Source organism: Otolemur garnettii, unplaced genomic scaffold, assembly GCF_000181295.1.
Source record: "Otolemur garnettii isolate 467f Iridium unplaced genomic scaffold, OtoGar3 scaffold00020, whole genome shotgun sequence".
Lineage (NCBI taxonomy): Eukaryota > Metazoa > Chordata > Mammalia > Primates > Galagidae > Otolemur > Otolemur garnettii.
In genome coordinates this window covers 26,461,040-26,486,726 of record NW_003852415.1, presented here as the reverse complement: position 1 = coordinate 26,486,726, position 25,687 = coordinate 26,461,040, and positions in this window count along the sequence as shown.

The following is a 25,687-nucleotide window of genomic DNA, read 5'->3' as shown; positions in this document are numbered from 1 at the left end:
CTTAGCCGCTTGAGCCACAGGCACCGAGCCAGGAAAGATGTCTTAACACAGTAAATATAAACTACAAAAGTAAATTTGATAAAGTAAAACTATCAAAATTAAAAACTGTTTCTCAGCTCGGCGCCTGTGGTTCAGGTGGCTAAGGCGCCAGCCACGTACACCTAAGGTGGCGGGTTCAAATCCAGCCCAGGCCTGCCAAAACAACAATGATGGCTGCAACCAAAAATAGCTGGGCGTTGTGGCCGGTGCCTGTGGTCCCAGCTACTTGGGAGGCTGAGGCAAGAGACTCGCTTGAGCCCAGGAGTTGGAAGTTGCTGTAAGCTGTGATGCTATGGCACTCTACCCAGGGGGACAGCTTGAAGCTCTGTCTTAAAAAAAACTGTTTCTCTTTGAATGACACTTTTAAGAAAATTAAAAGGCAAATAAAAGATAAGAAGAGAATACATGTAAAACATATATCTGACAAAGAACTTGTGTCCAGAATATATAAAAAATACAACTGAATGATAACACAAACAACCCATTTAAGAAGTTGGAAAAAGATTTGAACAAGATACTTCTCACAGTAAATTCTTAGGCTTGGCATTCGTAGCTCAGTGGTTACAGCACCAGCCACATACACCAGGGCTGATGGGTTCAAACTTGGCCCAGGACTGCTAAACAACTGCTATAGTTAAGAAAACTATAACAAAAAAAAACCTGCCAGACATTCTGGCAGATGCTGTAGTCCCAGCTACTCAGGAGGCTGAGGCAAGAGAATCACTTAAGCCCAAGAGTTTTAGGTTGCTGTGAGCTGTGATGCCACAGCACTCTACCAAGGGTGACAAAGTAAGACGCTGTCTCGATAAATAAATAAATAAAGTAAATTCTTAACATCATCAGTCATTAGGAAAATGAGAATTAAAACCACAATGACAAAAACACACATACAAAATTAGAAAGACTGACCATACCAAATGTTGGCAATGGTGTGGAACAATTAGATCTCTCATATTTTGCTGATGAAAATGCAAAATGGTATAGTCACTTTGAACATAGTCTACCAGTTTCTTAAGTTAGATATAACATCTATCATATGATCCAGCCATTCCATTCTGAACTGTTTACCCAAGAGAAAATAAAACAATATGTCAGCACACAAAGACTCATACACAAATGTTCAGAGCAGCTTTGTTTCTAAAAACTGGAAAAACCAGATATCCATTAATAGGTACATGGATTAATGAATTACAACATATCTTTTTTTTTTTTTACAGTTTTTGGCCGGGGCTGGGTTTGAACCCGCCACCTCTGGCATATGGGGCTGGCACCCTACTCCTTTGAGCCACAGGCACCGCCCTATAACATATCTTTGTAGTGGAATATTATTCAACAATAAAAATGAATGAACTATTGATACATATGACATGGGTGAATCTCAAAAATCATTACGCTCAGTAGCAGAAGCCAGACCACCATTCTCCCAAAAAGTATGTACTATATGATTTCATTTACACAAAACTCTAGAAAATGCAAACTAATCATTAATGATATAAGACATATCAATAATTGCCTAGGGACAGGGGTGGAGGGAAGGATGGTTTACCAAGAGGCACCAAGAAACATTTGCAATTGATGGAAATATTTATCTTGATTATGGTTTCACAAGAATGCACAAAAATCAAAACTTATCAAATTATGCACTTTAAATATGAGCAGATTACTGTAAGTCAATTATGCCTCAGTAAAGCTGTAGAAAAACAACAAAACGGAGTCCGTTTCAGTAACTTTTTCAGGACAACTCTCCAAGATTTAGTCATCGGGTCATGCCTGGCTGCAAAGGCAGGTGGGAAATGTTGTCCTTAGCTGGAACCATGTCTCAGCCAATACTGCAGAGGATCTGTTAAGGAGGAAGGAGCCAGCATGGAGGGGAGGCACCTGAAACTCTCTGGGCACTGATTTGAAAGGGACAGTGGGAACTGACCCGTCTTCGGAGTACATGTCCAGTCTCTGCCTTCCTGCTTAGCAAGGACAAGAATTCAAATTTGCTCATTTGTTTCCAAGCTCCTTGCTTCCTGGAGTAACTATAATCTCAGCATTACCATTGATGAGGCCTCATCAGCATACCAAGGTTGTGCTAGGGACTTCACAAACTTGTTTCAAACCTTCACATCTTTGCAGAGAAGATGTTATTATGCTATCTTACAGAGTAAAAACTAAAGTTTGGAGCTGCAAATGGCCTCTCCAGGGGTAAGGCTAGGGCTGAGCTGAAACATGAACTCCAGAGCTAGTGCTCTCTCTGCTCTACCCCAGAGTGGTGCTAATTTGGCCAGAAAGAGGCCGGTAATGAGGGAACCAAGGTAGGGAAGATATTCAGATGGATTTGAGGCTCCCAAGGCTGGGGGAAGCTAGTCCTAAGAAGGAGGAGAATCCAGAACTAGACCCAGAAAGAGCAGTCCACCCCTCAAAGGCCACCAGCCCCTCATGAGTGTATTCAGCTCCTGGCAGACCTTGGAACAAGCTATCTCAGGAAACATGAATCTGACCTCCCTCCCAGCCAAAATGCTTCCATGGGTGATCCCGCTGCCCACTTGATTTCCTCTGGCACTAGGGCCCTCACTATCTTTTAGTTAAAGTGTTAACCTTGAACTATTGTTAAGTTCTTATCCTAAGCTGAAGGTGACCAACTTACCTTGGTTTTCCTAGGACTGTCCCCCCCCCCCTTTTTTTTTTCTTTTTTTGCAGCTTTTGGCCAGGGCTGCATATAGGGCCGGCACCCTACTCCTTTGAGCCACAGGTGGTGCCCAACTGTCCCATTTTAACACAGAAAGCCCACAGAGGAACCCCCTCTGTTCCAGGCAAATTTCAGCATTAGGCACTTTCCCATGTGCCAGAGTGCCCCAGTCATTGGCCCCTGAGCAACACACTGGGTTCATGGACCTCAGCTGTAGCCGCCACCTTAGCACACTGCAGATGAGGGTATCCAGTGTGTCCTTCCCAAATCTGCATTTCCACAAGGCAAATGCCCAGTCCTGCATGAGGACCACCTCCACTGCTTCTCCTCCAGGGCCCTCCCCATGGCTGGCCCCATCTGCAGACAAGTGAAGCTGCTGGCTCTGTGGAAAAGAGAGCCACTCATTGTGTGGCAGACATATGTCAGCTCACATCCTAGCCTTTGCACCTCTGCTAAGCACATTTACCCAAAAGTCCTTCCCCTTAAGTCCCTGCCTCCAAGGTGGCTTGAGGTCCCTAGACTGTTGGATCACCCATGACATTCACAAAAGCTTCCAACTGGGCCGACATACAGAGGCTGCTCCATGAACTTTTCCTTTTGGCCCCTTACTCCTGAACTTTTCCTTTTGGCCCCTATAAAGCCTCCATCCTGGTTTGGGGATCACCAGCGCAAAGTCTGGAGTAAGGCGAGCCTGGGATTTCTAAGCAGGCAGACTTGGGAAGACTCAGTCTACTGCCCAGGCCAGGACTGCTCCTGCCTGCCACCTCCATCCTGGCCAACCTGGATGTCCCTGTGTACTGCACGACTTTGAGGCTCCCTGCAGCCAGCATCTGTGAGCTGGCTGGCCCCTAGATCCTGTGAAGGAACGAAAACTGGCTAGAATGTGGAGGAGTCGGCAGAAATAATTTTCCTGCCCAGTGGAGTGAGGAAAATTGGTGGCCGCCTCTGCAGCCCCATTTTCAACAAGGGCAGCCTGCTCACATCCCAGCAGCCGCAGCCCTGCCGCCACCTCGCGACACTTTATGGGGAGCTCTGTGCCTGGCACAGAGGGGCAATACCAGCATCAGAGTCTCCGAGGCCTTTGACCCCAGGCCCAAAAGCTGCAAATTCCTCCTGGACAGGGCTGATCTTGTTGACAGCCCTGGTTCCTGGCTCTTGGTGAGCATTTTCTGAACAGTCATGTGGAAGGCAGATAAGGCTTGATGCATGGGGTAGGTTCTCATTCTACAAATGAAGAAACTGAGCCCAGAGAAGAGAATGTCTTTCCCCGCACAATCAGACCCGAAGTCTTCTGAGTTCCAGCCAGCGGCCATGTTGACCTCTAAGGGTCTCACAGTTCTCTCATGCCTTGATGGGTGCTGTCCTGGGTGGGAGCTAGAAGAGAAGAGAACATGGGCACACTATAGGGGCACCGTTGGGTGCCCAAGCTCCTTGCTTCCTGAAGTAGCCACTGAAAGATGGAATAAGAAAGGCAGACGAGTTCTGGGGGCAGACGGGGGGATAGGGAGATAGATGGAGGTGGGGCCATGCAGATCTGGCCACTGCCTCCCACCATTCCAGGTGCCCAAAAAACACATGAGCCTCTTTTTTATTGGAATTTTGCCTCTTGTTCTGAGTAGGGATGAGGGGGAAAGAGGCTGAGTGTACATGCCTGTGGTTGAAGGAGCAAAGGAGCAAAAAAGCCTCAGCCTCTGCGAAGAGAATAAGTCATTTCTGAGATTCAAGTGAGCCCACAGAAGGCCTGAGCTCGGAGAGGATGTGTCAGGCAATAGGGAGCCACTGCAGGTTCTTGAGCAGGAGAGGGATAGAATACGAAGGTTATGGGGAACCCTACCCAGGGTCCAAAGCACACAACCCTATTCAGGTTCTAGAGCGTATGTGGAGCAGGTTTCAGAGGTAGAGACAGGCAGAAGATTATAGGGGTTCCCTGAGGGAGGAAAGAATTCACTGCACTGAGAATGGAGGATATGGTGGCCTTACCAAGCTCTGGAAACCCTCAGCTCCCACTCTTTCACCTCAGTAATCAACTCAGCACTGTCTTGGCCTCTACCATCAGTGCCAGGAGAACACAGCCCTGGTGCTCAGCCTCCAGATAGCCTGGCTTGTGGCCATCCCTGACCTCAGGCACTGCTTATTGCCCTGTACCCAACACCCAGGCCTCTTAGAGGATGAAACTCCAGGCCACAGCAGGATCTTCCTCCTACAACTGCCTCAGCAAGCTTCCCCACACCTGGAGTCCTGCTTAGAGCTTGTGCTTCCCTGAGCTTGACTGGCCATCCTGCCACCATCTGGATGCTACAAATACCTGTAGCAGGGAGGGGATGGGAACTGATTTCTCTTTGCATCATTTGAGAAAACAACACCAGTCCTACAGTGGTAACCACAGAGGAGATGATGTGAACACTGCTCTCTGGCTCCACACTCATGCTTGGCACCTACTTCAGCTCAGCCTGCTAGCTCCCCATCACACTGGGGTTCAGGCTTTCCTCCCTCACTCTTTCATCAGGCTCATCTCTGTGCCAGAGCTCTGAGTGTCAGGCGTCTTCAGGTTTTGGGAGGCACCTGGAACCAGGGCCAGCCCCAAGTGGAGGGCCCATGATGCAGCAGAGAAGGAAAATTCTGGATAGTGACACCCACTGAGGTCAGAGTCAAGCTCAGGTAAACACAGAGAAATATAGCAACTAGAGATCAGGAAGGGCTTTCTGGAAGAGGGGGCACCTGAGTGGGGACCAGAAGGCCTAACTGGAATGCAGGAGATGAGAGAGCAAGAAAGGGTGCTCTAGGCTGAGGAATAGCAGGTGCAAATGTCCCCTGGTGTCCCTCAATGTGGTTGTTCCCTACAAGTGAGGTGCTAAGGGGGCTGCTAAGGAAACAGCCCCACATGCAGCCTCCCAGCCAGGGCTGGGCCAATTAGACCACAACTTGGTGTGGGGCCCTGTGGTCCAGGCATCTAGAAGAGCTGATGTGTGTCCTGGAGAAGGGACTGGGAGAAATGGCCTGGAGGAGATTGGAAGGTGCTGTCCAATCACCTGAGGCACTGTCCTGCCCAGGTGCTGCCCCTGCAGAGGGGCTTAGCCCTATTCCTTTGGGGGAACCAAGGGCAAATTGCAGGTTGCAATCTTCTGGCCAACATCCATTCATTACTTCTTTGGAGGAAGGGCATGTCCCATCACCAGAGGATTGCAAAGAGAGGCCAGACCTCTCCTTCAGCTTGATGTAAAGACCTAGCCATATGCCATGCTGAGGGAGGGAAGAAGACTAGTGTATGAGGGGGTGGGAGAAGCCAGAGGCAACTGGGGGAAGGCTTCTAAGAGGAAGCAACTTTGGGAAGTGAGATGAGGAGGTTTCCACAATGACACTCCATGGAAAGGCATCTCAGGATGAGGGAACACCATGTGCAAAGACCTGGAAACAAAAGGCCTGGACCATGATAATTGTGGTAGCAATGCAGGAGTTCACTACACTGGGGCCCAAGGCCAGACCTGGAGCAGGACCAAGGAGGTAGATTGATGATGACACTTGGGTCCACCTGCTGCTATCATCATATGAGTCTGTCAGCAGCAGTAATTTTTCTCCCAGTGAAGCCACCTCCGTGCCATCCCATGGACACCAAGCCCCAGCTAAGGAAGCACCCTAGCTAAGTATAAGGAACACAGATGGGTGTTCCCCTTGTTCAGGCCTATGTCCCCACCCAGCAGGAGTCTGGGTGTCCCTCATAAGTAGCCCCAGAGGAAAGGAGAAAAGGATCTAGGCACAGCTGTCTCAGATGGAATGAAATGATGCCAGTGTCCTCCAGTGCCAAGAAGCCCCTCCTCTGGTAGGTTGACTCTTGTTTCTTTTTGGACATCACCTGCTTGTCTATTTACACATAATAACATAATAAGTATATTGGCATATTGATACATGTTTTGTTTTGGTAAATATTTGTTGGGAATGGTTTCCCCTACCTTGATAGTCTTCGAGATCAAGCCATAGCCCTGGACCACCCTGGAGAGATTGAATGGGCAGGGTCACAATGGAGCTGAGGAACATACGGACCCTGTGGGACCAGAGGTCCCAAAGCTTGGGCCAGGAACAGATTGACCAGGATGGAGTTCCTGTGAGAAGGGCTTCTGTGGGGAAAGAACTCAGGAAGAGGGTAAGGGAGGGCTGTGTCAGGAGCCTTAGCACATGCTAGTGGCCTCTGTTTCTCTACTGGTGAGATGAGGGCCATTTTATTATTTTGTTTCTCTCTTAGAGTCTTCCCTAGAAGCAGCCCTGAATTCTTGATTGGTTAAGAAAGTGCTCTCAGCTCCATCATAGTTGGAGATTTTAATACTCCTCTGGCAGTGTTGGATAGATCCTCCAACAAGAAGCTTAGCAAAGAAATTTTAGAATTAAACTTAACCATTCAGCATTTGGATTTAATGGACATCTACAGAACGTTTCATCCTTACAAAATTGAATACACATTTTTCTCACCAGCTCACAGAACATATTCCAAAATCGACCACATCTTAGATCACAAGTCTAACCTCAGTAAATTTAAAAATATAGAAATTATTCCATGCATCTTCTCAGACCATCATGGAATAAAAGTTGAACTCAGTAACAACAGGAATCTGCAGACTCATACAAAAACATGGAAGATAAATAACCTTATGCTGAATGATAGGTGGGTCGGAGACGAGATCAAGAAGGAAATTACCAAATTTTTGGAACAAAACGATAACAAAGACCTGAGTTACCAGAACCTCTGGAATACTGCAAATGCAGTCCTAAGAGGAAAATTTATAGCACTGCAAGCCTTCCTCAAGAAAACAGAAAGAGAGGACATTAACAACCTAATGGGACATCTCAAGCAACTGGAAAAAGAACACTCTAATCCCAAACCCAGCAGAAGAAAAGAAATAACCAAAATTAGAGCAGAATTAAATGGAATTGAAAACAAAAGGATTATACAACTGATTAATAAATCAAAAAGTTGGTTTTTTTAAAAGGTCAATAAAATAGATAAACCTTTGGCCAACCTAACCAAGAAAAAAAGAGTAAAATCTCTAATCTCATCAATTAGAAATCGTAAAGACGAAATAATAACAGACACCTCAGAAATCAAAAAAATCCTTAATGAATATTACAAGAAACTTTATTCTCAGAGATATGAAAATCTGAAGGAAATAGACCAATACTTGGAAGCACGCCACCTCCCAAGACTTAGCCAGAATGAAGTGGAAATGTTGAACAGGCCTATCAAGTTCTGAAATAGCATCAACTATACAAAATCTCCCTAAAAAGAAAAGCCCGGGACCAGATGGCTTCACGTCAGATTTCTACCAAACCTTTAAAGAGGAACTAGTACCTATATTACTTAACCTCTTCCAAAACATAGAAAAAGAAGGAATACTACCCAACACATTCTATGATGCAAACATCACCTTGATCCCCAAACCAGGAAAAGACCCAACAAGAAAAGAAAATTATAGACCAATATCACTAGTGAATATTTATGCAAAAATATTCAACAAGATCCTAACAAACAGAATCCAGCAACATGTCAAAAAAATTATACACCACAACCAAATGAGTTTTATCCCAGGATCTCAAGGCTGGTTTAATATACATAAATCTGTGAATGTAATTCATCACATAAACAAATTTAAAAACAAAGACCATATGATTCTCTCAATTGATGCAGAAAAAGCTTTTGATAATATCCGGCATCCCTTCATGATCAGAACACTTAAGAAAATTGGTATAGAAGGGACATTTCTCAAATTGATAGAGGCCATCTATAGCAAACCCACAGCCAATATTATATTGAATGGAGTTAAATTGAAATTGTTTCCACTTGGATCAGGAACCAGGCAAGGTTTCCCATTGTCTCCACTGCTCTTTAACATTGTAATGGAAGTTTTAGCCATCGCAATTAGGGAAGAAAAGGCAATCAAGGGTATCCATATAGGATCAGAAGAGATTAAACTTTCACTCTTCGCAGATGATATGATTGTATATCTGGAAAACACCAGGGATTCTACTATAAGACTCTTAGAAGTGATCAAGGAATATAGCAGCATCTCAGGCTACAAAATCAACACTCATAAATCGGTAGCCTTCATATATACCAACAATATTCAAGCTGAAAAAACAGTCACGGACTCTATTCCATTCACAGTAGTGCCAAAGATGATGAAATATTTGGGAGTTTACCTAACAAAGGATGTGAAAGATCTCTATAAAGAGAACTATGAAACTCTAAGAAAAGAGCTGAAAATGTTAACAAATGGAAAAACATACCATGCTCATGGCTGGGAAGAATCAACATTGTTAAAATGTCCATACTACCCAAAGCAATATATAATTTTAATGCAATCCCTATTAAAGTCCCACTGTCATACTTTAAAGATCTCGAAAAAATAATACTTTGTTTAATATGGAATCAGAAAAAACCTCAAATAGCCACGTCATTACTCAGAAATAAAAACAAAGCAGGAGGAATCACACTACCAGACCTCAAACTATACTATAAATTGATAGTGATCAAAACAGCATGGTACTGGCACAAAAACAGAGAGGTAGATGTATGGAACAGAATAGAGAACCAAGAGATGAATCCAGCTACTTACCGTTATATGATCTTTGACAAGCCAATTACAAACATCAAGTGGGGAAAAGATTCCCTATTTAACAAATGGTGCTGGGCAAACTGGCTGGCGACCTGCAGAAGACTGAAACTGGATCCACACCTTTCACCACTAACTAAGATAGACTCTCAGTGGATTAAAGATTTAAACTTAAGACATGAAACTATAAAAATACTAGAATAAAGTGTAGGGAAAACACTCAAAGAAATCAGCCTGGGCAAAAGTTTTATGAGGAGGACCCCCCCCCCAGGCAATTGAAGCAACATCAAAAATACACTGCTGGACCTCATCAAACTAAAAAGCTTCTGCACAGACAAGAATACAGTAAGTAAAACAAGCAGACAGTCCTCAGAATGGGAGAAGATATTTGCTGGTTATGTCTTCGACAAAGGTTTAATAACCAGAATCCACAGAGAATCCAAATGTATTAGCAAGAAGAGAACAAGTGATCCCCTCTCAGGGTGGGCAAGGGACTTGAAGAGAAACTTCTCTGAAGAAGACCAGCACATGGCCTACAGACATATGAAAAAATGCTCATCATCCTTAATCATCAGAGAAATACAAATTAAAACTACTTTGAGATATCATCTAACATCAGTAAGATTAGCCCATATCACAAAATCCCAAAATCAGAGATGCTGGCATAGTTGTGGAGAAAAGGGAACACTTCTACACTGCTGGTGGGAATGCAAACCAATATGTCCCTTTTGGAAAGACATCTGTAGAACACTTAAAGAACTAAAAATATACCTGCCATTTGATCCTATAATTCCTCTACTAGGTATATATCCAGAAGATCAAAAAGCACACTACAACAAAGATATTTGTACCAGAATGTTTATTGCAGCCCAATTCATAATTGCTAGGTCATTAAAAAAAGGCCAAGTGCCCATCGACCCAGGAATGGATCAATAAATGGTGGTATATGTACACCATGGAATACTATGCAGCCCTAAAGAAGGATGGCGATTTTTACCGCCTTCATGTTTACATGGGTGGAGCTGGAGAATATTCCTCTTAGCAAAGTATCTCAGGAATGGAAGAAAAAGTATACAATGTACTTAGTCCTACTATGAAACTAATTTATAGCTTTCATAGGAAAGCTATAACCCAATTATTGCCCAAGAATATGGGGGTAAAGGGAGAGGGAGGATGGGTGGAGGGAGGGTGATTGGTAGGATCACATCTATGGTTCATCTTATAAGGGTATATGTGACTCTTTCTAAATGAAGAATATAAATGTTTTAACACAATAATTAAGAAAATGACATGAAGGCTATGTTAACCAGTTTGATGAAAATATTTCAAATTGTATATAAAAATAGCACACTGTACCCCATGACAGTATTACTGTACATAGCTATGATTTAATAAAAATAAAATTAAAAAAAAAGAAAGAAAGTGCTCTCAGGACAAACTGTGAGGGAGAGAGGAAGGAAGGGATGGAAGGAGCAGGGTATAGTTAGGTATAGAGTTAGTATTAGAACTAAGGTTAAGGTTGGGATTAGAGTTAGGGGTCAGAGTTAGGGTTAGGATTAGGCATAGGGTTAGAGTTAATGTTAGGTTGAGATTGGTACTGGGGTTAGGGTTAGGTTTGGTATCGGGGGTAGGACTGCAGTTGGAAACAGGTTAGGCTTTAAGCACTTCGAAGACATCTTGCTGCCCTTGGAGGGCTACTCCTGAAATCTGCAGTGGGTCCTGGAGTGTAAAGTACGGCATTTGTTATGTGAGGAGGCAGAAGAAATCGTTGAATCAACCCATGGTCACCAGAGTTTGCACTCCAAGAACTTTGTCTAAACCTAGCTTAAGGGACCACCAAGAAGGGAAAGCTGGAATCTGGCCAGCAGAACTGATTCTGGAGTCCAGGGGGACAGGAAGGGCTGGACTCCTACACCTGGGTGTCTGCAGGAGCCTTACACTCAATGACTACCTACCACCTACTGTCTTCCCTGGTCCAGGCAGCCACTTGGCCAGAAGCAACGCTCACACCATACTCCTCCAGCCTTCCATCCATTCATTCTTTCACCCATTCATTGGCTGGTACTACCACTTTCTGCAGCATCAGCTTGGTTCCTGCCCCTGCCCCTGCATACATTTCAGCTGGGCACTGATGTACATCAACAAATACATCTCCAACCAGACAGCACTGGAGAGACATAAAGCCATGCAGAAAATAAAGCAGGGTAATGGCATTGAGAGATGGGGGAGGGATATCCACCAGAATGGTCAGCAGAGGACCAAAGGAGGGCAAGGTCTGGAGACAAAAGACCTACACAGCCCCAGGGACAGCCCCCATATCCGGCCACTTTCATCCCTTCTTCCCACTGATAGCTGAAACCCAACCTCCTCCAGGAAGCCTGCATGGTGCTCCATGCCCTGCTGCACTGACCGCACCGGCCTTGCTGGACCAGTCCACATTGCAGGGCTCTTTAGATTGTATTGCCATCCTCAGAGACGCCTGAAGGTGGGTCCTGTGGGAGGCAAGACTTCAGTGGAAGTAACCACCTGGCCAGATTGACCAAGTCAGGCACCTCTTTGCTAAGTGGCCTCAGGTGAGGGACTTCCCCTCTTTGATCCTCAGTTTTCTCACCTGCAAAAGGGGGCTAGTACAACCTCACTATGGGCCATTACAAAAAGTAGCCAAGACCTACAGCCAGTGCTTGCCCTCTCCCTTTTCTGATGATCTGTGAACTGGGGTGGGAAGGAGGGAAGAGAGGGGCTTGGAGGATGGTTATAGGAGGAGGTTGGTGCAGTGCTGGGGAGGGTCTCTCCTGGGGCCTTCCCAGGCAGGCCCTAGCTGAATCTGCAAGCTGACTGAGCTGAGGCAGGAGCCGCCCCCACCCTGCTCGCCCCTCCCCCGCCTCCCCAGCCATCTGTGGTGTTGGCAGCAGCAGCACCAGGGCGGGCAGCGAACATTCTGGCACCATCTGAGCAGGACCAGTCTTTGGGGAAGGGCCGCAGCCTAGGGGGAGGAAATGTGAGCAGAGCCCCCACATGTATGCTCTCTCCCACATCCCCCATTAGTTTTTGTCCCCCTGCAGCCTGGGGAGGGCAGGGATATTGGGAGCTGGCAGGCTAGACTCCCACTGCCTCACATGGGCTGCCTCCATTTCTGTGTGTGGCCTAGTGTCAGGATCTAAGAGGCCAGGAGTGGAGGTCATGGAGTCTGCCCCTACTTGTGATGGGGAAACCAAAGCCCCCAGAGCAAAGGAACCAGTCCTATAGTGAGCCAGGACTGGGCCTGGACAAAACTTTCTCCCTGGGGGAAAGGACAGGGAGAGTCCAAACCCTGAGCTGCCACCTCTCATCTTGTCTGGTCAGTAGCCCGGTGCACCTGGAGGCAGAAGGGCCGTCCTCCAGCATGCACCCTGTCCCTGGAACTTGGGAACCTCCCTGCACCTCCCTCTCTCCATTTGCTACACAAGAGCATCCCTGGAACCTGACAGGGAGAAGAGGGAGGACTTGGCCTGACACGGAATGGCTCCAGTTGGCTGCTGGTTCTTTTTTCTTGTATCTCCTTTTTCTGGTTTTTCTCTCTTCCCTGGTTTTCAGTGCCTTTTCTGAGATCTGTCACTGTGCCGAAATGTACCAATCTACTCTGCTGATTAAATGAGGGAGTAGAAACTGCAAAGTAGACAACACATAGAATACAAGAAGGATAGTGGTGATGGTAGCACAACAGTGTGAATCTGCTTAATGCTACCAAATTGTGCTTTAAAGTCATCAAACAGGTAAATGTTATGCATTTTCCCATAATTAAAAAAAATAAAAAATATGTAAGATTATCTGTTGGCAGTATCTTCTAATTTGCCATGTGCTTGAAAATAATATGAACATGTGAGGACTCTGAGCCCACAGATGCTGAAGGACGACAGGAGTGAAGTGTATGTACTTTGTAGCCTCTCTTTCCACCACTCAGGACCCTTCCAGCTCCTTAGTGCTCCTCCTTGGGTTCATATGCCACTGTTGGGCTGGCTGGGGTGGAAGACTCTTGTCTAACTGCCCTAGAGGGCTCTGACACCTTCAGGACTGACCCTCGCTCATTTCTGAGGAGGCTCTCAGAATTGCCTGCCCAACGCCTTCAGGAGGAAAGAGCATGGTTCACACTGCATCCTCACCGAGACTTAGAGCCTGCTGGGGGCAAGGAGGGGAGGGCTCCAACTGTGGGGGGTGGAGGGCAAACCAACAGTGACCTCCTGAGGCCACCTTCTCTTTCTGAGCGCTCCCTTGGGAGAAGGCATCTTCTGTATCATTATTTGTTTGCCCTGCGCCAGGTGTGCTGAGTCAGGCAGGTGAGAAGGCAGGGTTGGTACCTGCAGTGACGATGGGACTGGGGCTGGGGCAGGGCAGGGGCGGGGAGGGGCAGAGTGGCTAGCCCTGCCTTGGGAGTTGTAGTTTTCTCATCTGTAAACTGTGAGCTCCTCAAGAGCAGAAACTTAAGTTTTACTCACTACCATATCCCCAGGGCCCAGAGCAGGGCTGGTTAGTACACAGTAGGTGTCCAATAAATGTTGAGGGATTGAGTGAATAAGTGGATGAATGGGCTGACAGGTCAGGACTGACAGCCTCCCGGGCGTTAAGGGTCCATACGTTCTCCTCATGCATTCATTCCCTCATTCATTCATTCTTCCAGCCCGCACGCACTACACTCATTCATTCATGCGCCCCACCATTCATGTACACGCGGGTTCATTCATTCCCTGCCCCGCTGCCATTCCGTCCCGGGCTCTGGAGCACAAGCGGCAGCCCCGAGCCCCTGCCCACCCCGCGCCCAACACGTGCGCCCCGGCTGGGCGCTGCGCCGCGAAGCGCTGAGGCAGCCGCGGCTGCGCGGGGCCGGGACTGGCGGGGAGCCGGGCTGGGGGCGGGGGGCGGGCGCTCCCTGCGGGAAGCCGGGCGGGGTGGGGGGGAGCCCCGGCCGCGCCGGCTCCGGGAGCGCTGGGCCTTGGAGGGGAGGGGGCGGCGGCAACGGAGGGACCGGAGCGCAGCGGCAGCGGCGGCGGCGGCGAGCAGAGCGGCTGCCCCGGGGCCATGTGGACCGGCGGCCGCCGCCCGGGCCGGCTCCGCCGGGCGGTGAGTACCTGCGAGCTGGGAGGGCACAGCGCGGGCATCGGCGCGGAGGCGGGGCGGCGCCACCCACGCCACGGGGCGGTCCCTGCTCCGGCTTAGCGCCGCGAGCTGCCGGCCCCCTCCCCGCTCCTCTGCCGCGGCGCCCCCTGGGGCTGGTGCACCTGGACCCCTCCAAGAACGCCTGGCTAGCCCCGGAGGAGCGGGCGGGCACGCCGGAGCTGGGCACACTCGGGCAGGGCGGGGGCGCTCGGCCTGGGCACTCTGCCCTGCCCCCCGCGCTGCTGGCCGGGAGTGCGGGGTCCGATTTGCGGGCTCCTTGCCCACAGCACTCGCGTCCCTGTGGCGAGGGGAACGGGAGTACAGGGGACCCAAGGCCTGAAAGTCTGGGACCCGTCGCTGTCCGGGGCAGGTCGTGAGGGTGCAATCAGGCCTTGTCCTACCCTGCGTCAGGGGTAGCGCCAGACCTCTGATGAGGAGGCCAGAGCGAGCCCCAAGAGAGTCAAGGAGGCTGGGCCAGGGGGCCGGGTCGTGGAGCATTCGCAGTGCGTGGGCGCACGCGAGCCTCGGACAGTCTGCGTCTCATTCAGTACCTCAGAGCGGGTACTTTCATTCTCTCCACTTACAGGAGAGGAAACTGAGGCTCGGGGAAGCGAGGGGTTCGTCCAGGCTGCCCAGCTGCCACTCTCGCCCTCACTGAACCCCTGCACGTTGCAGAGGAGTTGCTGCCCTAGCGTTTCCGCTTCCTGCCTGGTTTTGGGGTGTTTCCTTCCTCGTCTGGGCCCCACCCCATCCCCAGTGTGGTTTCTTTGGGGCAGGAACAGCGTGGGCGATATCCTGGAGGCTCCTGATCCAGCAGAATAGGAGCAGAGTGGGCACCCAGGAGTGAGTGGGGGTGGTTGGCTGAGGAGTCTGCAGATGTTGAGCCCTGGGTGGCCAAGGTCGGCTCAGTAGTGCAAAGGAGGGGTCCAGGCTGTGGGGCATGGGTGGAGTGCTCTGCTCACTGGAGGCAGGACAGGTCTTTTCCCTTTCTGGGGCCCAGTTCCTCCACCTGCCAGGGACAGCAGAGGCCACACCTTCACCCCAGGGCCAGGGTCCAGTGAAGACTGTGGAAGAAAGTCCTTTACAGCTGTGTGGTGCTGCCCTGCCAGGCTGGGCATCGTTCTGCCGCCTGGGGCAGGTGGTCCTTGGGGGTTGGCTATGCCTGGCATCTGTGACTAGAAGGGCAGAGAGGTGGCAGCAAGGGCCCTGGCAGCATCCTGCAAACCTTTAATTTTCCCCACTCTCACTATAATCAGGGCGGCACAGAGGAGCAGACATAGTGGCAGATGCGGCTCCTTCCTGGCTGCTCAGCACCAGGCATTGGGTGGCTGTGCTTCCCAGAGGGCCCTCCCAAGTTATTGTTTTATATTTATAGATTCCTGCACTCTACATTCCGCTCATAGTCAAAACCTGGAGCTCTTTGCACCTGGGCTGCTAAGTAGGGAGGGTGAGGGCTGCCTGAAGGATTGGCCCATAGAGCAAGTTTTCCACGAGTGGGGTGGGGCATGGGGCATTTGTCAGGTCCAGGGAGGGGAAATGAGTCTCATGCAATCTGGGAAATAATCTCCTATCCACTCTCAAAGACTGCTGGGCACAGAGTGTGGCCTATCTACCTGCTGTTTGTGGAACACCTACCATGTGCTGGGCCAGCATAAGGTGTTTCCGCATCATTTGCACAGCAGCACTGGGAAGTGGTGCCCCTACTCCTATAGACACTTCATGATGTTGAAGAGTAGATGGATAGATGGGTGGGTGGAAGGGAGAGGACAACAATCCACGAATCCAGGAGATGAGGCTGGTAAACTGAATAGCAGTTAAATGGGTAGAGGTGTGTTAGATAGAGGAGCTTGGGCCAAGGCCTGGAGGGGAGGGGAGAGTTCAATGGGTCCAAGAGTCAGAAAAGACTGTCCTCCTGGAGTGTGGAAGGCAAGAGCAAGGCCATAGGATCAGAGAGAAATGGGTCCTGCCTTCAAAGGCGGTAGGACCGCTCAGAAAGTGACCCCAAAGCTCACTATGTTGGTCCAGAATTGTCCCTAGGGTCCTCTTCTGCTTCCCCCTCTCGTCCCATGGCTGGTAGCGAGGCATGGGCAGGGGTCTAAGGCCCCAGGTTCCAGTTCCTCCTCTGCCATTAATTTACCATGTGACCTTAGACAAGGCTCTGCCCCTCTCCAGGCCTCAGCTTCAGGGGCATAGCACATATCACAGACAGGGGAATGACTTCCAGGGCCTGAGAGCAGGCACCAGGCAGTGGCTTATGGTAGGAGAAACTGACCAGAGGTGTCTCTGTTGGTCCAATCATTGTAGGAATGAATGAATGAATGAATGGATGAATGGGCGAGTTATTGAACAAGTGGGTGAATTCTGCATTCACTTCTCATACTATCCCCAAGCACCTATGCTGTACTGTTCATAGGGGTCACTTATGTGAATCTGACATAGACCTTGCCCTTCAATATTTCACTGTCTGCTAAGAGATACAGACCCTGACCAGTGCGGCAGGTATTAGGAGGTGCTGGGGACCTTCTCTTCCCCCATTCCACCAGCCAGGAAGGAGACTTAGAAGTGGCCCCTGCCCTACAAGCCATGAGTCTGGAGGATAGCACAGCAACCTCTGGGGGCTTTCTGGGGTGGTGACCATTCAGGGCCCAGCTTTGAGCCAGGCTGGAGAACAATAGTCACATGGTCAATCAGCGGCCCTGGACAAGGTCAGGGATGGAGATGAGTCAGGCCTGGGCCCCACCTGGAGAGGACAGACTTGGAAACCTGCAGTCATGCCACAGGTGGTACATATGGGATGAAGAGGCACACTGGTGGAGAAGCCATGTTGGTGTGCTGAAGGAAGAGGTATGGAAGGGAGGCCTGCAGCAGGATGGATAGTGGATGGATGGATAGAAAGTTATAGGGATAGAGGGATGGAAGAGGAGATTGATGGGTACAAGTGACAAGATAGATAGGGATGGATGGGCAGATGGCTGAAGAGTTGATACAGGACTGGCTGGAGAGAACAAAATCTCAGTGGCTATATGGGTCGAGGAAGGATGGATTTCTGATGCATATATATATATATATATAGTGGATTAGTAAATGAAGGAATGGAAATATTTAAGAATGGATGGATGATGGGGGAGATATCAGTGGATAGGTGGATAGTTGGCTACAAGAGTACAGATTGGAGGATGGATGACTATAGACATGGGAAAATGGATAGATGCATAAATGGATACAGTTAATACATGAATGCTAGGCTATATGTACCAGAGAAGTCTCTAGACACTTGGATATGTGTCAATGAGATGATAGATATAAGAATGGATGGATACAGAAAGAGCAAATAGATGAATGAGTGTATATTGATGAATGAATGGATGCAGGCCCGGAAGGGTGCATCAGTGGGCAAGTGAAGACATGTCAATGGATAAAGGCTTGGATATAAATGCAAGTAATAGAGGGATGGATCCATGGATGAATGGGTGGGTTCATGGATGAGAGGATGAGTGGATGGATGAGTAGCTGTCAGTAGATGACAGATACAGACATGGAAGATTGAATTGGTGCATGGGTGGGTACAGGTAAGCATATGAGTAGATGAATGGTTACAGAGATAGGTGGGTAGAGGGTGGTTTGTTGAATGAATGGAACTCCAGGACACTCATACCTTGATTTCCCAGATACCGGTGTCTTGCTCAAATACCCCTAATCCCTCTGGTTCAGAGATAGAGTACTGGACAGGGTAGTCACAGGCTGGGAAAGGGACCAACCTTGCTGACTCAGACCCAGAGACATAATCTGACCTTGAGCATTTTTTGGAGGAAACCAACACAAACTAAGGTCATTAGGCCCCTTCAGTTCTGTGTTGACCCAGAAGACACTTTTAGGGACCCACAAAGCAGGTGTGAGGCCTCTTCTGAGATGAGCAGCCAGCGGGGGTCCCCCAGGGGCTTCCTTGCCCAGGAAGCATTAGGGCAGAATTCAGATGCTGGCACTTACAGCACAGAGCACATATGGATGCTGGAGATTCAGAGATAGCCCAGACCCGTGGCTGCCCTCAGGACTCTCAGGCCAGCTTGGAAATACCCAAAGGCATCAGGGCAGGGTAGTTGAGAGCACAGATGTGGGAGTTCTCAGACCTGAGTGTCCTCATCTATAAAAGGGCAACAGTAATTGAAACCTCTGTGCTGGGATGGGGGGGGGGGGGCGGGGAATATTAGAGAAGGTGACTGCAATGCTGGCTATGGTGAGCCATGGTGCTTCCCATGGTGAAACCCTGCAGAGCCCACTTTCCTCCTCCATGAAATGGGGGTAATCATTCCTAGCTCTCAGGGCTGCTGTGAGAATGAAGTGAGGTGATGCTTAGGGCTTTAGTGGCTGCTTAGCATGCCCTGCCCTCTGTGCCCTTGCCCAACTAGCAGTGTCCCACCAACACCTTGTGGCCTGGTCTTCCTGGTCTAGCCCAGCAGGCAGTGGGCAGTCTCATGATTCTCTCCAGAGCTTGCAGAGACCAGCTTTCTGCCCACGAGAGTAGGGTGGCAGTAGAGAGGCCAAGGGTGTCCTGAAAGTGAGTGTGAGTGTATGACCTTTAGAATTCCCATCCTGGGTCTTCCATGCCGAGCCTTGTGAACTCCAAGTCAGTTTATCTTTGTGAGACACCTCTCCATTTAACATAAAATAGCATCCATGATAGTCCTGGGGTGATGATGTGCACCCATGCCCAGCATGGAACTCAGCACTCAGGAGCAACCCAGCAAGTGAGACCAAAACAGATGAGTCAGGAGGCAGGGGCTGCCGTGTCAGGGGCCAGGAAGCCCTTTCAGGAGAGGTAGCTCAGGCTGCTGCAAGGTGAGCAGACCCAGGAGTGAGCCAGCAGCTGACAGTGTCCTCAGGAGCCTCAGGCCCAGGCACCTGATAGCCAGCAGGTTGTTATGACAACAGAAACTTGTCTGACAGAGGACCAGCTGGCCAAGGCTCCTCAGAGCACCCCAGTGACCACAAATACCCAGGCAATGTATCAATTAGAACTCCAACGCTGGTGAGTCTTGAGGTCCTACTAGGTACCAAGCTCCATGTTCATACCATTTCCCACTGCTGCCTAGGGGCTAGGTATTTGCTCTGTCTCCACTTGGTAGATAAATAGGGGATGTGGCTTGTCCATGGGCCTGTTGGAGTGTTGGAGAGAGGATTTGAACTTGGATCTGCCAGCCTCCAAGTCTCGTTCCCACTGGTGATGGGGGCAGGGGCTGGATGGCCTCTGCTGGGGAAGAGGTTGTCCAGGTGTAGATTGGTGACTGTTAGGGGACTGCAAATGTAGGGGAGGACATTGTGTTCTCAACCTGTGTTTAGGGCTATGCCAAGCTGGGGATGCTTATGAACTGATAGCCTAAATCTGTGATGTCCTTCCTTCAATTTCGTTTAAGAACTTCTTAATGAGCTTTTACTACATGGTAGGCCCTATGTGGTGAATACAGTGAAATTTACATACTAGTGGGGTCACAGATAATAAATATATTATAGCTAGGGGGCTGGGTTTTGAGGAGGGCAGGGGAAAGGGAGAGAGTGAAAGTCTTCCTGGCAGAAAGAACAGCAAATGCGAAGGTCCCAGGATCAGATAGAGCTTAGCATGTTTGGGAATGTTGATAGAAGTTCCTTTGCAAGGTGGGGAGCCCAGGGGTGGCAGAGTAGCAGAGAAAGAAGACACTTGGCCATTTTCAGAGTCTTGCAGGGTATATGAAGGTATGACATTGTGTAGTCACTTGGTCTGTGATTTTAAAAGATCAGACTGGGCCATGTACCAGGCTGGACCAGCATAGAGTCAGGGGCCCCAGAGAGGGGTGATCACAGGTGTCCAGGTGAGACATGATGGCATTTGGGACCAGCAAAGTGACAGTGGGGATTGAAGGAGATGGTTAGATTTAAGAGAGGCCAAATCATTAGCACCCGGTGTTTAGGTGGGGGCAGAGAAGAGACAGAAGAGGTCTAGGTGGCCCCTGTTCCTGCCTTGGGTAACTGAGGTCATGGTACTGCTCATGGAGTTGTGCAGATATTCTGTCAGGGATGCCATGGGACATCCAGAAAGGTGTCCAGCTGAGCCCAGAAAAGGAGAGGTCCCTAGGCACTTGACATGAGGCATCTAGGCAGGGCCTGGCTTGACATGAGCAGTGCCAAAGAGTGCCTTAGCCAGGCTCTAAGCAGGCCCAGAGGCCAATGCCAAGAATGGTGGTGGTTCCTGCCACCTGGCCAGCCAAGGGCCTGGGGCTGCCACCCCAGTGAGTCTTCCTTTGGCTCCAGTGCCCACAAAGCTGCATCTTAAGAAGCACCTCTGCCTGGAACCCTGGCTCCCTGTGAGGTCCTAGGGCCAGGCATGTCTTTCTTCACACAAAGGAGGGAGAGTCCAAGCCTACCTCTGGCCCTTCTCTGGGTTAATCTCCCCCACCCTACTCCCCATCTAACTATACCTTGGGCCCCCATGTGCCAAAGGCTCTTGACTCATAGCATTAGCAACCACTGTTTCTCACCTTATCCCCTGTGTATCATCAAGGAATTGCATATAGCTCCTAATAACAGAGACTGGAGATTAGGCATGGCTTAAGCAAGACAGAGGGCTATTTCTCTCTCAAAGTTAAAGAAGTACCAGGGGCAGATGTGCAGGGCTAGTGTGATGATTTCAGTGGTCATCAGAGATGCAGATTCCTTTTGTCTTTCTGTTCCTTCATCTTTTATATATGACTTTTATCACATTTATGAGATGTGTTTGTACCTCATGGTACAATATGGCTGCTACAGCTCCAACCATCACTTCCATGTTTGACAAGAAGCAGGAAAATGGAGAGTGGGAACAAAAAGGGCACAAGCAAGCTGTCCCTTTTATGGATCTCTCCCAGCCATCACACTCAGCAACTTCATTGGCTGCCTCCTTGCTGCAAAGGATCTGGGAAATACAGTCTTTTAGCTGTGTATCTTGTATCTTAAAATGAAATGAGGTTGCTTCAGTAAGAAAAAACAAGAGCACAATGGGCAGCCAGTAGTCTGCATAACATTCCTCCTCCTCCCACCCCGCACTTTTGCTGGATTGCTGCAGTTCTAGTTTCCCCTCCTTCAGTTCCTGTGCTCAGGTCATGGTGGCCATCGTGGCTATCAATATACTGCCTTCTTCTCTGTGTTCCTGCTCCCAGTGGAGGGGACATGTGAGTAGGAGCAGATAAGGCCCACCCTAGTGCCCTACACAGAGCAGGAGCTCATTCACTGTGGGCTGTGTCCCCAGGCAGAGCCTAGGACATGACCTTCTCCTCTCTAGCACTTTCTAAGCCTGAAGCTCAGCTCCTATTTAGTGAGAATCAATTTAGGGGCAGGAGGCTGATAGGACCTACCACTGGATCAATGGGCAGGCAGGCATTTGGCCAATCACCGTGACCAGTGAGGGATGGGAAGCTTGCCCCCTGAGAGGGCACAGGGATCCCAGCCCCGTGGGAAAAGAACAGGCTCATCAGTGCTCTTGGAACAGCATGACCTGAGACTGAGGAAGGAGGATGCTCACGGGGGCCAGCTCTCGGGGTCCAGAGCCTGCCAAATCCAGGCAGGATAGCCATGGCTCTCTAATGGAGCCCACAGCAGGAGCCCTCTTCAAGGAAGCACATACGCACGACCCTGGAAGCCACAAGCTAAGTCCCAAACCAGAGCAGAACTCCAAGTGCAAGTCCCCTCACCCTAGCTGGACAGCACAGCCTGGCCAGAAGGCATGGGTGTCAAAGGGCCAGCCACCCACTTCCACCCCGGAACCCCCGAGCCCAGGCAGCAGAGCTGCCATGGGCCCCCTCACATGCCTAGGCCACCGGCAGGAGGCCCGACTTCCCTTCTCCAGATTCCTGGATGAGGTCACTGTGCGAGTGCTGGACCCTAAGACCCTGGAGGCCTTCAGGGGGCCCAGAGGCTGCAGCCCAGAGCCCTTCTCAGATGAGCAGAGCCCAAATCTGGCCCAGGAGGCTCTCAAAGGAGCTTCATCCCCGGAGAAGGACCCAGCCCTGCACCCCCAACTTTCTTCTGAGGTGGCAGCCAGGGCTGCAGACAGAGCAGAGCCAGACCAGGCCGTGGAGACCAATGTGCCTTGCATGGGCAGCAAAAAGCATGGAGGTCAGGCTACCAACCCCTGGAGACCTTCAGGCCAGGTGAGTCTCAATCCCAGACTGTCACCCAGCAGGCAGCTGGGAAGAGGTCTGCTGAGGTCCCCTCCTTCTCTATATGCCATTTCCCCATGAGTCCTGGCTGACCCCCTCCAATTTCCCTTGTCACACCCCTTTTATAATATCTGTAACAGGAAGACCTTAAGCACCAAAACAATGAATCTCTAAGGTGAAATTTCTGGCTTCAGGATGGGCAGACCATTTCTGGACTAAGCACATATGAGTAGACAGTAATGATACAATAACATCACCACCTCCTGCTGGCAGGGCCCTTGGCGGTTTCCCATGGGATTTCCTGTGATTATCTCTTTAAATTTTTTTTTTTTAGACACAGTTTCACTTTGTGAAACTCAGTAGAGTTCTGTAGCATCATAGCTCACAGCAGCCTCAAATTCTTGGCTCAAGCGGTTCTCTTGCCTCAGCCTCCCAGGCAGCTGGGGCTATGAGTGCCAGCCACAATGCCTGGCTATTTTTAGAGACAGGATCTTGCTCTTGCTCAGACTGGTTGTGAACTCAAGTGATCCGCCTGCCTCAGCCTCCCAGAGTGCTAGGATTACAGGCATGACTCTTTAAATTTTTGAGCCTCAGACAACTCCACATGAGGGTGGGATGTCACACCATCCTGTCAGGCAGGTAGGTGGGCTAATGTTCTTCATAACTGTTCCCATTTTATGGAAGTGGAAACAGGTTTTGAGGGGCTGCTGCTTGCCCCAGGTGACATAGGGACTGCAGGTCCCTGTCCTCAGTGCCCCTCCACATGTACACTCTGGCTGCTGCCCTGTGGCTGCTCTTTCTTCCAATTGATGGGAGTTCCAGTTCTTTGAAACCCCACCGGCCCTATCCCTTTGGGTCTGCTATGGCCAGCTGGGCCGGGGAGCTCTGGGTGAACTCTCATCTCCAGGGACAGCTGCCTGCTATATGGGTCTCTATAGGTCACCTGTCCTCATTGAGCCTCTTTCCCCAGCAACGAAAGGCAGGGATGATGATGCCAGCACCTAATAGGTATAGTGTCCCCAGCCTCCTCCATGAGGAGGTTCATGAAGTGGTGTTCTGGGCCCCACTTGCGGTTGCTCTGGGTTCTGTTCACCATGCAGTCCTTACTCTGGGAAACACCGAGCCCCTGGAAGACCATGTCCCAAGGCTCCTCATATGTGCCTTTTAGGACTGCAAGTAGCACAGGGCCTCAGGGGCCTGTCAGGGCCCAGCAGTGGGGTGGTAGGATGGGCCTGGCCAGGGGTGTCCCATCGAGGAGATGGACTTCACTCCTTGAAGCTGTAGGTGGCATCAGCCCTGGCAGGCTGACCTGGGCCTTTACCTGGCATTAGAGGCTCTGGGTGCAGGCCTAACTCTTCCTATACCTCATCCTACCCCCACCCAGGATTATATCATGTGGTGAGCACAGACACTGAGCCCCTCCACCCTACCCTCAAGTGCAGCAAGCCTGTGAAAGTGATCTCGCAAGTGGGCTCATTTTACACACCAGAAACTGAGGCCCAGAAAGCTGGGCTATGCCTTGGCCCCATGAATCTCAGGGTCTTCTTGGGGTGGGGGCTTAGAGGAAGGAGAATTAGAGATAACTGGTATAGGGGCCTGGCTTGGCATGAAGTCAGCTGCTGGTGATAAAGATGATGATAGCATGCCTCTCAGGGGCTTGTCCATTGATTTGAGTACCTACTATGTGCCTCCTCCCTTCCTAGACAAGCCTGCATCTCCAGAGCACATTCTGTGGTTGTCCATGGAGTTTTAGGGAAGCAGGGAAGGCCCCTAGCTTCCAGTCATCAACGTGAAAACCTTTTCTTGAGAGACAATGACCAGAGTTCCACTAGTAACCACTTCTGGGAAGAAGTGCTGACCAATGGAGGGCCCTAGATCTCAGTCCTATCTCTGTCCTGTCTGGCTGAGTGGCCATGGGTGAATCCCTGCTCCTTCCTTTCATTGTTCAGCAAATGAGAGGCCCCCATAGAGGTCTCTGGGACCTCCATCTGTTATAGACTTGGGACAGAGGATCATTCATAGTATACTGTGAATAACTCCGGCCAGTCTTTTCCTGAGTAAGAGAGCAGGAGGCACAGGGCCAAGGTCACAGCCACAGGTAAGGTTATGACAGTACCCTCATGCAGTTGTACAGTTGGATCCCATTTGAGAGGCTTTCCTGCTGAGTGACCTTGACCAAATTACTATACCCTCCTGACCTCAGTGTCCCAATAGGTAAGTCAATCTGTGTTGTGGATGGAGCCTCTCCTGAATGAGGGACACCCAGGGTGGCTCTGGAGGGGGCAGCTGCCTCCCATCTCCCTGACTGTTGCCATGTGGGAATGTGGGCCGGAGTTGCCAGATCTTCCAAAATTTTCAGTAGAAGCCAAAAATATGGATTTTAAAATGTAAACTCTCCCAATTTTTAAATGTTGGCTCAAATGTTTAAGAAAAAAAAAAAAGCCTTGTGCAGGCCAAATACAACATGCTGGTGGGCCAGATTTAGCTCAAGGAGGCCAGTTTGCAGTCACCAGCCTAGGCTGTCTGCACCAGCGTACAGGTGGGAAGAGGGAGGCCTGTTTGAAGTCACACAAAGCCCAGATGAGACTTGATGATTGGGCGCCAGGTGGCACGGAGTCCCCTCTACTGCCAAGACCAGGTCCTCTGGAACCCCAGGGGTAAAGACATTATTGCTGGAACCCCGGGGGTAAAGACATTATTGCTGGAACCCCGGGGGTAAAGACATTATTGCTCCCATCTGTTGACAGCCCCAAGCCAGGGCCAGGACTTAGGTCCCCAGCTTGCTGGATGACCTTGCCCAAGTTCTCTCCCCTCTGTCAGGATCAAGGAAGGCCAGTTACATGTGGCCCACTTTGATGTTCCAGATGAAGCATTGGTGGGGGGCCTACTGCACATCCAGCACAAGCCAGTCCCTGTGGGGCTGCCCAAGGGACAGAAAGTCCAACAGTTCTCCATCCTCCTCTCACCCATGACTCTAACAACCCCTCTGTCTTGCAGCCCTCCTTCCCAGTCTCCTAGGCTGGCTCTGCCCCTTCCCGAATGCAGCTGTGGCAGAGTCCAGCTTCATCCTGGCTTCTCTT